The sequence below is a fragment of the Schistocerca gregaria genome, unplaced genomic scaffold (genome assembly GCF_023897955.1).
Source record: "Schistocerca gregaria isolate iqSchGreg1 unplaced genomic scaffold, iqSchGreg1.2 ptg000317l, whole genome shotgun sequence".
In the NCBI taxonomy this organism is placed as follows: domain Eukaryota; kingdom Metazoa; phylum Arthropoda; class Insecta; order Orthoptera; family Acrididae; genus Schistocerca; species Schistocerca gregaria.
The window spans coordinates 11786750-11800886 of NW_026061795.1; the positions used below are offsets into that span (position 1 = coordinate 11786750).

The following is a 14137-nucleotide window of genomic DNA, read 5'->3' on the forward strand; positions in this document are numbered from 1 at the left end:
AGTTGCCCCTCCATGCTGCATCACATTACACCACTGGCAGGGGGCAACATGGTGGTTGGTGGAATTTTACCATTTTAAAACAACCAACAGAAATTCCAGGTAGGAATGTCAACAATGTATGATTTTTATCCCTTCCATTCCATTCAACTTATCTTCCAAGTCCTTTCCTGCCTCTGAAATCATCAGCTAATCTCAAGAGCTATATTATTTCTCTCTAAGCATTATTTCCTATGTTCTTCTAAGAGTCCTGTTCCTCACTCCAAACAACAAGAAGTTATTGAAATGATGTAATTAAAGCTGTAACATTTTGTTGTCAGAACTGTCTGAAGTGTAACGTTGGGATATGACACTGTAGAATAGAGTTCTAATGACATTTGTTGCATAACCTAGAAAACAGTATTAACAATCATTGACATGATCTGAAGTATTTTGTGGCTCAGCTCACCATCCAAATATATTTACCACTACAATTCATTGTGGGCTCTAGGTCATATAGTTTCAGTTAATATCTTGACTTGCACATGAAAGAACATTTAGTTTTTGCTAAGCCCAATTCTCCAAATGTAATCAACAATTAACAACACATTTCTAAAGCTTTGGCAACTGGGTAAAAAGAGTCACTTTTAAATGGACACTGATTTCAAAGTTGCAGAATTGTAAAAACAAATTACAGTTCATGATATACACTGAGTTCACATTACTCAGTCCAACAGATAAAACTGCACTTGGTTCCATGTGACATCAAGTCACTAAAACTATTGAGAAAGTTAACAAAGATAGCACAACTCAAGTCACTGGTGCAAAGCATCGAAGACACATTTTTACAATATTAACTTCAGGAACTGTTCTGGTCTTTATGAAAAATTATAACAGTTTCTATTTGACAGAGAAGTGATATGACGCATTTTCATAACCGCATAATTTCAAATTGTGAAACATGCCATTTTACAGTTGAAGAAAAAAATGAAATTTATAATGTAATGAATATTCTCAAACATCAAAGAAAATGAAAGAAATTTCAAACAAATTATCACAAACAAAATATCAATCCAAAAGGCTTCCATTTTTGAACAGCAGGTTTGCAATTATTGCTGCAAAATGAATTGAATCAGATACTTCGTTAACCAGAATATTTATCATAATCTACTACTGAACAGAAGTCTCTGTGAGACTGTTTTTACCTTATTGAGAGTTTTGCTCACTTTTCAATCTCCTTCATAGAATCTTCTCTTCTTAATCATCAAGAAAGCAACAAAACTGGAGACATGTAAATCACTAAACCATCTTCATTATTATTTCAGCTTCTGATGTTGCTGCTGGGAAAAGATGCATCTCAGCTCACCAAGTGTTCATCATCAGGCTGAAAACTCATCTGAAGCAAAACGGAAAAGTTTGAAGAAGTTGTCACAGTTTTCATAACAATGAAAAAAATTCCTTCCACAAATCAGATTTCATCTTAAAAAGTTCTTCTCTTCTTGCTTGAGAAAGTACTTTAACTACACACATTCTTCAAACATCAAATCCCTATCTACAAGAAATTCATATCAAGAAATCACTTCTACAAATTCTGAAAATGAGCTCTGTTTCACTGTCAGTGAAAATGGTTTGAAAGTCCTGTGGACACTTTCTTCAAAGTCAAATCATTTTTCAACATAGTTTAAACTGTGCTGCAAGTAAACTGACATTTTGTTGTGGTTTGCCTACTTTGTTGTCCTCAGTGTCGACATACTTGCTGAAAACATAGGGGGTGGATGTGCAGTACTGTCTACTGTAAATGATGTAGCCGACAGATGCACAGTCTTCTACTTCCACAGTCTTCTACTTTCACTTTTCACAACCTCCCAATAATACATGGTTATATATGGGCAGTGCATAACTTCCCATAAGCCTCATTACTAGTTTCCAGGCAAACATCCACATACTGCTACAATAGTATGCTGTTGAACACCTACAAGCAATAAAAACATAACCAAATAATTCATAGTTCTTTTGAAATAATCAGGTACATATGAAACAGACACTGTCATTGCTTTAACACATGGCCTCTTACTGTACCACTTACATCACTGTTAAGGTGATGCATCGTGGTTATTCTAACCAACACAGCTTCCTCGTCTGAAACTTGGCCATGGACTGACTGTCTCATGACTCTTATGTATCACCACGATAATTGGTACTGAAATTACACATTCCTCAAAGTTAAATTTACAGAAATTGCGATTAAAATTTAATTTAATCAGTTAAGTGAATACCTTTAAAAATTCCTACTTTTTAAGAGATTCTTCTACTACAAGAGTTAGGCCGAATTATTTGTTTTAATCATGAAATTCACAAATATAGTTTATCAATCAATACTTTTGTCATATCTGTTAATTAACACAGAATTAATTAAGGGCTGGCTTTGCTAACATGTTTCCAACTAGAGCCAAATAGATACTTTACGAATACTAGCATTTCATATTCCAAATGTTTGCAATTATTACAAGATTTATATTTGTTTATAAGTCAACAATAGAATTATGGGATTCAAGTTACATAAAAATGACTGATTTTGCCCTATAATAAAAGAGACTAACTAGGAAGACTCAATATAAATTAGAAAATCAATTACATACACAAAATTCGACCTGGTGTTAAATTCTTTAAAACTGAGGGCCAACCTATCTCTTTTATGAAAATGCAGATTATATTCACAAATGACAATAGTAATTAGTTGAAAGTGAAAAAACGAATTTTAAGGAGGCATATGACAAGCAGAAAATGGTATAACAGGTGTAGGATTCGTTATGAATAGGAAGGTAGGGCAGAGGGTGTGTTACTGTGAACAGTTCAGTGACTGAGTTGTTCTAATCAGAATCGACAGCAGACCAACACCGACAATGATAATTCAGGTATACGTGCCGACGTCGCAAGCTGAAGATGAACAGATAGAGAAAGTGTATGAGGATATTGAAAGGGTAATGCAGTATGTAAAGGGGGACAAAAATCTAATAGTCATGGGCGACTGGAATGCAGTTGTAGGGGAAGGAGTAGAAGAAAAGGTTACAGGAGAATATGGGCTTGGGGCAAGGAATGAAAGAGGAGAAAGACTAATTGAGTTCTGTACCAAGTTTCAGCTAGTAATAACGAATACCCTGTTCAAGAATCACAAGAGGAGGAGGTATACTTGGAAAAGGCCGGGAGATACGTGAAGATTTCAATTAGATTACATCATGGTCAGACAGAGATTCCGAAATCAGATACTGGATTGTAAGGCGTACCAAGGAACAGATATAGACTCAGATCACAATATAGTAGTGATGAAGAGTAGGCTGAAGTTCAAGACATTAGTCAGGAAGAATCGATATGCTAAGAAGTGGGATACGGAAGTTCTAAGGAATGACGAGATACGTTTGAAGTTCTCTAACGCTATAGATACAGCAATAAGGAATAGCGCAGTAGGCAACACAGTTGAAGAGGAATGGATGTCTCTAAATAGGGCCATCACAGAAGTTGTGAAGGAAAACATAGGTACAAAGAAGGTAGCTGCGAAGAAACCATGGGTAACAGATGGTGGTGGTGGTTAGTGTTTAACGCCCCGTCGACAACAAGGTCATTAGGGACGGAGTGGAAGCTCAGGTTAGGGAAGGATTGGGAAGGAAATCGGCCGTGCCCTTTCAAAGGAACCATCCTGGCATCTGCCTGAAACGATTTAGGGAAATCACAGATAACCTAAATCAGGATGGCTGGAGACGGGATTGAACCGTCGTCCTCCTGAATGCGAGTTCAGTGTGCTAACCAATGCATGGGTAACAGAAGAAATACTTCAGTTGATTGATGAAAGAAGGTAGTACAAACATGTTCCAGGAAAATCAGGAATACAGAAATACAAGTCGCTGAGGAATAAAATAAATAGGAAGTGCAGGGAAGCTAAGACGAAATGGCTGCAGGAAAAATGTGAAGACATCGAAAAAGATAGGATTGTCAGAAGGACAGACTCAGCATACAGAAAAGTCAAAGCAACCTTTGGTGATATTAAAAGCAACGGTGGTAACATTAAGAGTGCAACGGGAATTCCACTGTTAAATGCAGAGGAGAGAGCAGATAGGTGGAAAGAATACATTGAAAGCCTCTATGAGGGTGAAGATTTGTCTGATGTGATAGAAGAAGAAACAGGAGTCGATTTAGAAGAGATAGGGGATCCAGTATTAGAATCGGAATTTAAAAGAGCTTTGGAGGACTTACGGTCAAATAAGGCAGAAGGGATAGATAACATTCCATCAGAATTTCTAAAATCATTAGGGGAAGTGGCAACAAAACGACTATTCACCTTGGTGTGTAGAATATATGAGTCTCGCGACGTACCATCTGACTTTCGGAAAAGCATCATCCACACAATTCCAAAGACGGCAAGAGCTGACAAGTGCGAGAATTATCGCACAATCAGCGTAACAGCTCATGCATCAAAGTTGCTTGCAAGAATAATATACAGAAGAATGGAAAAGAAAGTTGAGAATCTGCTAGGTGACGATCAGTTTGGCTTTAGGAAAAGTAAAGGCACGAGAGAGGCAATTCTGACGTTACAGCTAATAATGGAAGCAAGGCTAAAGAAAAATCAAAACACATTCATAGGATTTGTCGACCTGGAAAAAGTGTTCGACAATATAAAATGGTGCAAGCTGTTCAAGAATCTGAAAAAAGTAGGGGTAAGCTATAGGGAGAGAAGGGTCATATACAATATGTAAAACAACCAAGAAGGAATAATAAGAGTGGATGATCAAGAACGAAGTGCCCGTATTAAGAAGGGAGTAAGACAAGGCTGTAGCCTTTCGCCCCTACTCTTCAATCTGTACATCAAGGAAGCAATGATGGAAATAAAAGAAAGGTTCAGGAGTGGAATTAAAATACAAGGTGATAGGATATCAATGATATGATTCGCTGATGACATTGCTATCCTGAGTGAAAGTGAAGAAGAATTAAATGATCTGCTGAACGGAATGAACAGTCTAATGAGCAAACAGTATGGTTTGAGAGTAAATCGGAGAAAGACGAAGGTAATGAGAAATAGTAGAAATGAGAACAGCGAGAAACTTAACATCAGGATTGATGGTCACGAAGTCAATGAAGTTAAGGAATTCTGCTACCTAGGCAGTAAAATAATCAATGACGGACGGAGCAAGGAGAACATCAAAAGCAGACTCGCTATGGTAAAAAAGGCATTTCTGGCCTAGAGAAGTCTACTAATGTCAAATACCGGCCTTAATTTCAGGAAAAAATTTCTGAGGATGTACGTCTGGAGTACAGCATTGTATGGTAGTGAAACATGGACTGTGGGAAAACCGGAACAGAAGAGAATTGAAGCATTTGAAATGTGGTGCTATAGACAAATGTTGAAAATTAGGTGGACTGATAAGTTAAGGAATGAGGAGATTCTACACAGAATTGGAGAGGAAAGGAATATGTGGAAAACACTGATAAGGAGAAGCGACAGGATGATAGGACATCTGCTAAGACATGAGGGAATGACTTCCATGGTACTAGAGGGAGCTCTAGAGGAAAAAAACTGTAGAGGAAGACAGACATTGGAATATGTCAAGCAAATAATTGAGGATGTAGGTTGCAAGTGCTACTCTGAGATGAAGATGTTAGCACAGGAAAGGTATTCGTGGCGGGCCGCATCAAACCAGTCAGTAGACTGATGACGAAAAAAAAAAAAAAAAAAAATAAATAAATAAAAATAAAAATAAAAAAAAATGACAAAACAAGGGGGAAGTAAAAATAATCCCAGCTTCCTTAGTCACAACTTCTCTTTTGATACAATCTTCCTTTACTGGCAACAAGACGACTAAAGCTGCCACAGAGGAAGGAAACTGCACAAACCTATTCAATTTATCCAGCAGATAATTACAAAGCAGTGTCACAATTGCCCTCTGATGAGTGATGACCCTGCTGTAAAGAAGAAACACATAACCACGATTCATGATTCAAATACATTACTCCACAGTTAAATTGGAGAACATAAGTGATAAGGGTAACAATCAAAAGAAGCACCCAGCAAAACAAAAGAGTCTTTCCTAATAACTCTGTTAGTCAGAATGTTTGGAGTGGTGGTCCCCATTCAACAAAATCACACTTGATGGTAGAACAAACATAGCAGTCATGAAACGGAATCTCCCTGCTGAGAAAGAAGAAATATGTACCACAAGTTCTGCAATGCATTGATTATTTTTAGTGACCATTGGAATTAAATTTTTTAAAATATAAAGCAAAAGAAGGAGATACCTAAAATAGAAGATTTATCAAATTCCGAACAGCCATTATTCAGTAAGGTGCATGTGGTGCATCATCTGCAAAAAAACCCATTGATTGTATAACCTGCTTTGAGGCCATACCACCAGATGACCCTGCCGTAAAGAACAAATTCTTAACCAAATTTCACAGTTCAAATCCGTTACTCCACTGTGAAATTGATAAATATAAGTGATAAGGGTATCAGTCAAAAGAAGCACCTAGCAAAAGAAAGAAGTCTTTCCTTATAAATCCAATTCTCGGAGTGGTGGTTCCTATCCAACAAAATCACACTCGATGGTAGAACAAACGTAGTCATGAAACGAAAACTCCCTATTGAGAGGGAAGAAACATGTACCACAATTGGTGCAGCACACTGATTATTTTTAGTTACCATTCCAATAACATTTTTAAAAATATAATGCAAATGAAGGAGATTCCAAAACAAGAAGATTTATCAAATTCCGAACATTTGGTGTTCAGTAAGGTGCATGTGATGTAAAATGGCACCTAAAACCCATTGAATGGGGAGTCGGCTTTCTGGCCATAAAACCAGATGACCCTGCAGTAAACAACAAACACATAAAACCACTTCAAGATTCAAATACATTAATCCATTGTGAAATTGGTGAATATAAGTGAAAAAGATAACAATCAAAAGAAGCACCTAGCAAAAGGAAAAAAAATCTATCTAATAACTACAATCGTCAGAACGCTCGGAGTGCTGATTCCCATCCAACAAAATCACACTCGATGTTTGAACAAACATAGCAGTCATGAAACAGAATCTCCCAGTTGAGAAGTACAAAACAAGTACTACAATCTGTTTAGCACACTGTCTATTTTTTGTGACCATTGAAATAAGATTTTTAAAAATATAAAGCATATGAAGGAGATACCAAAACAAGAAGATTTTTCATATTCTGAACATCCTGTGTTCAGTAAGGTGCATGTATTGTCCAATCTGCAGCAAAAACCCATTGAATGGAGAATCTGCTTTCTGGCCATACATCCAGATGATGCTGCTGTAAGCAACAAACATTTACCCACATTTCATGATCCAAATAAATTACTCCACTGTGAAATTGATGAATATAAGTGATAAAGGTATCAATCAAAGGAAGCACCTAGCAAAAGAAAGAAGTATTTCTAGTAACTCCAATCGTCAGAACGCTCGGAGTGGTGACTCTCATCCAACAAAATCACACACGATATCTGAACAAACATAGCAGTCATGAAACGGAACCGCCCTGTCGAGAGGGAAAAAACATGTACTACAATTTGTGCAGCACATTGTCTATTTTTAGTGACCATTGAAATAAGATTTTTAAAAATATAAAGCAAATGAAGGAGATACCAAAACAAGAAGATGTATCAAATTCTGAACAACCGGTGTTCAGTAAGTTGCATGTGGTGTCCAATCTGCACCAAAAACCGATTGAATGAAGAATCTCCTTTCTGGCCATACAACCAGATGACCCTGCTGTAAACAAAAAACACATAACCACATTTAACAATTCAAATATATTATTCCACTGTGAAATTGATGAATATATGTGATAAGGGGAAGAATCAAAATAAGCACCTAGCAAAAAAAAAAAAAAAGTCTTTCTAATAATTCCAATAGTCAGAATGCTCGGAGTGGTGGTTCCCATCCAACAAAATCACACTCGATGGTTGAACAAACATAGCAGTCATTAAACGGAATCTCCCTTATGAGAGGTATGAAACATGTACCATAATTTGTGCAGCACATTGTTTATTTTTAATCACCAATGAAATAAGATATTTGAAAATACAAAGCAAATGAAGGTGCTAGCTAAACAAGACAATTTATCGATTTCCGAACATTCGTTATTCAGTAAAGTGCATATGGTGTCCAATCTGCACCAAAAGACCATTGAATAGAGAATCTGCTTACTGGCCATACAACCAGATTAACTGGCTGTAAACAACAAACATTTACCCACATTTCACGAATCAAATACATTACTCCACTGTGAATTTGATGAATATAAGTGCCAAAGGTATCACTCAAACGAAGCACCTAGCAAAACAAAAAAGTATTTCTAATAACTCCAATCGTCAGAACGCTCAGAGTGGTAATTCCCATCCAACAAAATCATACTCGATGTTTGAACAAACATAGCAGTCAGGAAACAGAATCTCTCTGTTGAGAGGGAAGAAACATGTACTACAATTTGTGCAGCACATTGATTATTTTTAGTCACCATTGCAACAAGATTATTAAAAAATAATGCAAATGGAGGAAATACCTAAACAAGAATATTTCTAAAATTCCGAACATCCGTTTTCAGTAAGGTACATGTGGTTTCCCATCTGCAACAAAAACCATTGATCAGATAATCTGCTTTGTGGCCATAACACCAGATTACCCTACCATAAGGTACAGATTCTTAACCACATTTCACGATTCAAATACATTACTCCACTGTGAATTTGATGAATTAAAGTGATAAGGGTAACAATCAAAAGAAGCACAAAGCAAAAGAAAGAAATCATTCCTAATAACACTAATACTCAGGATGCTCAGAGTGGTGGTTCCCATCCAACAAAATCACACTCGATGGTAGAACAAACGTAGTAATGAAACGAAAACACCCTATTGAGAGGGAATAAACATGTACCACAATTTGTGCAGCGCATTGATTATTTTTAGTGACCACTGGAATAACATTTTTACAAATATAAAACAAATGAAGGAGATACTTAAACAAGAAGATTTATCAAATACCAAACATTCGTTATTCAGTAACGGGCATGTGGTGTCCAATCTGCACCAAAAACCCATTGAAAATCACACACGATATCTGAACAAATATAGCCGTCATGAAACGGAATCTCCCTGCTGAGAGGGAAGAAACATGTACCACAATTTGTGCAGCACATTGATTATTTTTAGTGACCATTGCAATAAGATTTTTTAAAAAACAAAGCAAATGAAGGAGATACGTAAACTAGAATATTTCTCAAATTCCGAACATCCATTTTCAGTAAGGTGCATGTGGTGTCCCATCTGCACCAAAACCGATTGATTGTATAATCTGCTTTGTGGCCTTAACACCTGATTACCCTGCCGTAAAGTACAGATTCCTAACCACATTTCACGAATAAAATACATTACTCCACTGTGAAATTGATGAATATAAGTGATAAGGGTAACAATCAAAGGAAGCACCTAGCAAAAGAAAACAGTATTTCTAATAACTCCAATCGTCAGAATGCTCGGAGTGGTGATTCCCATCCAACAAAATCACACTCGATGTTAGAACAAATTTAGCAGTCATGAAACAGAATCTCCCTGTTGAGAGGAAAGAAACATTTACTACAATTTATGCAGCACGTTGATTATTTTTAGGTCCCATAGGAATAACATTTTTAAAAATATAAAGCAAATGAAGGATATACCTAAAATCGAAGATATATCAAATTCCGAACATTCGTTATTCAGTAAAGTGCATGTGGTGTCCAATCTGCACCAAAAACCCTTTGAATGGAGAATCTGCTTTCTGGCCATACAACCAGATGACCCTGCTGTAAACAACAAACACATAAACCCACTTCAAGATTCAAATACATAAATCCACTGTGAAATTGATGAATATAAGTGAAAGAGGTATCAAAGGAAGTACCTAGCAAAAGAAAAACGTTTTTCTAATAACTCCAATCGTCATAATGCTCGGAGCGGTGATTCCCATGCAACAAAATCACACTCGATGTTTGAACTAACATAGCAGTCATGAAACGGTATCTCCCTGGTGAGAAGTACGAAACATGTACTACAATTTGTGCAGCATATTGTCTATTTTTAGTGACCATTGAAATAAGATTTTTAAAAATATAAAGCAAATGAAGGAGATACCAAAACAAAATTATTTATCAAATTCTGAGCATCCTGTGTTCAGTAAGGTGCATGTGGTGTCCAATCTGCACTACAAACTGATTGAATGCAGAATCTGCTTTCTGGCCGTACAACCAGGTGACCCTGATGTAAACAAAAAACAAATAACCACATTTCACGATTCAAATATATTATTCCACTGTGTAATTGATGAATATATACGATAAGGGTAACAATCAAATCAAGCACGTAGGAAAACAATGAAGTTTTTCCTAATAAACTCCAACATTGAGGATGCTTGGCGTGGTGGTTCCCATCCAACAAAATCACACTCGATGTTTGAACAAACATAGCAGTCATGAAACAGAATCTCGCTGTTGAGAGGGAAGAAACATATCCCACAATTTGGGCAGCACATTGTTTATTTTTAGTGACCATTGCAATAAGATTTTTACAAATATAAAGCAAATGAAGGAGATACCAAACTAAGAAGATTTATCAAATTCTGAACATTAGATTTTCAGTAAAGTGCATGTGGTGTCCAATCTGCAGCAAAAACCCATTGAATGGAGAATCTGCTTTCTGACCATACAACCAGATGACCCTGCTGTAAACAACAAACATTTACCCACATTTCACGATTCAAATAAATTACTCAACTGTGAAATTGATGAATATAAGTGATAAGGGGAAGAATCAAACTAAGCACCTAGCAAAACAATGAATTCTTTCATAAAAACTCGAATATATAGGATGGTAGGAGTGGTGGTTCCCATCCAACAAAATCAAACTCTATGGTAGAACAAATACAGCCATTATGAAATGGAATCTCCCTGCTGAGAGGGAAGAAACATGTACCAAAATTTGTGCAGCACATTGATTATTTTTAGTGACCATTGCAAAAAGATTTTTAAAAATTTAAATCAATTAAAAGAGACACAAAAAAAGAAGATTTATCAAATTCCGAACATTCGTTATTCAGTAAAATGCATGTGGTGCCCAATCTGCACCAAAAACCCATTGAATGGAGAATCTGCTTTGTGGCCATACAATCAGATGACCCTGCTGTAAACAACAAACATTTACGAACATTTCACGAATAAAATGCACCACTCCCCTGTGAAATTGATGAATATAAGTGATAAAGGTATCAAAGGAAGAACCTAGCGAATGAAAAAAGTCTTTCTAATAATTCCAATCGTCAGAATGCTCGGAGTGGTGATTCCCATCCAACAAAATCACACTCAATGTTAGAACAAACATAGCAGTAATGAAACGGAATCTCTCTGTTGAGAGGGAAGAAACATGTACTACAATTTGTGCAGCACAATATCTATTTTTAGTGACCACTGAAATAAGATTTTAAAAAATATAAAGCATATGAAGGAGATACCAAAACAATAAGATTTATCAGATTCCGAACATTCGGTGTTCAGTAAAATGCATCTGGTGTCCAATATGCACCAAAAACCCATTGAATGGGAAATCTGCTTTCTGGCCATACAACCAGAAGACCCTGCTCTAAACAAAAAACACATAAACCCACCTCACGATTCAAATACATTAATCCACTGTGGAATTGGTGAATATAAGTGACAAAGGGATCAATCAAAGGAAGCACCTAGCAAAAGAAAAAAGTACTTCTAATAAATCCAATCGTCAGAATGCTCAGAGTGGTGCTTCCCATCCAACAAAATCACATTCGATGTTTGAACAAACATAGCAGTCATGAAACCGAATGTCCCTGTTGAGAGGGATGAAACATGTACCACAATTTGTGCAGCACATTGATTATTTTTAGTGACCATTGCAATAAAATTTTTAAAAATATCAAGCAAATGAAGGAGATACCTAAAAGCAAATGAAGGAGATACCTAAACATGAAGATTTATCAAATTCTGAACATTCGATATTCAGTAAAGTGCATGTGGTATCCAATATGCAACAAAATCCCATTGAGTGGAAAATCTGCTTTCTGGCCATACATCCAGATGATGCAGCAGGTTAACTACTGAATTGGGGTGTTGTGGTTCCAGATTGTGACTAGAATTTTGAGGTGTTGGTGGGAGTAGAGCTGGAAGCGGGAGATTGAGTAGATGGGAGAGACTGGGTCTGTGTGCAATGAGCGGAGGTAGTTAACCTTTCCTCCAAACCCCTCTCCCAATCCGAAACCTCTGTCCTATCCAAAGGCCTCACCTGCAGCCCCACTCCCAGGTTCAACCAAACTGCCCTTGTCAAAGATTTACTGTCCCACACTCGTAGTCTCTGCTGGAAATATCACTTTGCCATGAAGAAAAATAATCCTGTTCCCACTCCTAATGATCCAACTCCCCAGGACACTATCCAAATTGAACCCTGCCTGCAACAGTTCCGTCCTCCATCACAGCGGGACCCACCTCCTCTTCCTCAAAATCACCCTCTCCAAACCTTCCAGGAATTTCTCACTTCCAGCCTTGCCTCTCATTCTTTCTTGAAAAACCTTAATCCTACTCCCATCATCACCACAGCCGAAGCCCAGGCTATCCGTGATCTGAAAGCTGACCCATCCATCATCATTCTTCCAGCTGACAAGGGTTCCACGACCGTGGTACTTGATCGTCGGGAGTATGTGGCTGAGGGACTGCGTCAGCTTTCAGACTACTCTACATACAAAGTTTGCCAAGGTAATCCCATTCCTGATGTCCAGGCGGAGATTCAAGGAATCCTCAGAACCTTAGGCCCCCTACAAAACCTTTCACCTGACTCCATCAAACTCCTGACCCCACCGACACCTCGCACTCCTACCTTCTACCTACTTCCTAAAATTCACAAACCCAAACATCCTGGCCACCCCATTGTAGCTGGTTACCAAGCCCCTACAGAACGTATCTCAGCCTACGTAGATCAACACCTTCAACGCATTACATGCAGTCTCCCATCCTTCATCAAAGACACCAACACTTTCTCGAACGCCTGGAATCCGTACCCAGTCTGTTACCCCCAGAAACCATCCTTGTAACCATTGATGCCACTTCCCCATACACGAATATCCCGCACTTCCAGGGCCTCGCTGCAATGGAGCACTTCCTTTCACGCTGATCACCTGCCACCCTACCTAAAACCTCTTTCCTCGTCACCTTAGTCAGCTACATCCTGACCCACAACTTCTTCACTTTTGAAGGCCAGACATACCAACAATTAAAGGGAACAGCCATGGGTACCAGGATGGCCCCCTCGTATGCCAACCTATTTATGGGTTGCTTAGCGGAAGCCTTCTTGGTTACCCAAGCCTGCCAACCCAAAGTTTGGTACAGATTTATTGATGACATCTTCATGATCTGGACTCACAGTGAAGAACAACTCCAGAATTTCCTCTCCAACCTCAACTCCTTTGGTTCCATCAGATTCACCTGGTCCTACTCTAAATCCCATGCCACTTTCCTAGATGTTGACCTCCCTCTGTCCAATGGCCGGCTTCACACATCCGTCCACATCAAACCCACCAACAAGCAACAGTACTTCCATTATGACAGCTGCCACACATTCCATATCAAACGGTCCCTTCCCTACAGCCTAGGCCTTTGTGGCAAACGAATCTGCTCCAGTCCTGAATCCCTCGACCATTACACCAACAACCTGAAAACAGCTTTCGCATCCCGCAACTACCCTCCCAACCTGGTACAGAAGCAGATAACCAGAGCCACTTCCTCATCCCCTCAAACCCAGAACCTCTCACAGAAGAACCCCAAAAGTGCCCCACTTGTGACAGAATATTTCCCGGTACTGGATCAGACCTCGAATGTGGCTCTGCAGCAGGGATACGACTTCCTAAAATCCTGCACCGAAATGAGATCCATCCTTCATGAAATCCTCCCCACTCCACCAAGAGTGTCTTTCCGCCGTCCACATAACTTTCGTAACCTCTTGGTTCATCCCCATGAAGTCCCCAAACCACCTTCCCTACCCTCTGGCTCCTACCCTTGCAACCGCCCCCGATGTAAAACCTGTCCTAGGCACCATCCCACCACC

At 38.4% G+C, this 14137-nt stretch overlaps 1 long non-coding RNA gene across 1 annotated transcript in view; it reads right to left on the reverse strand.

The window, feature by feature from the left end:
- Positions 1–257: 257 nt before the first annotated feature.
- LOC126305480 (uncharacterized) overlaps positions 258–14137 on the reverse strand; it is a 113215-nt gene continuing 99335 nt past the window's right edge. The window contains exon 4 of the long non-coding RNA XR_007553525.1: positions 258–1948. This is a non-coding gene — a long non-coding RNA (uncharacterized LOC126305480). The remainder of the gene's footprint in view (positions 1949–14137) is intronic.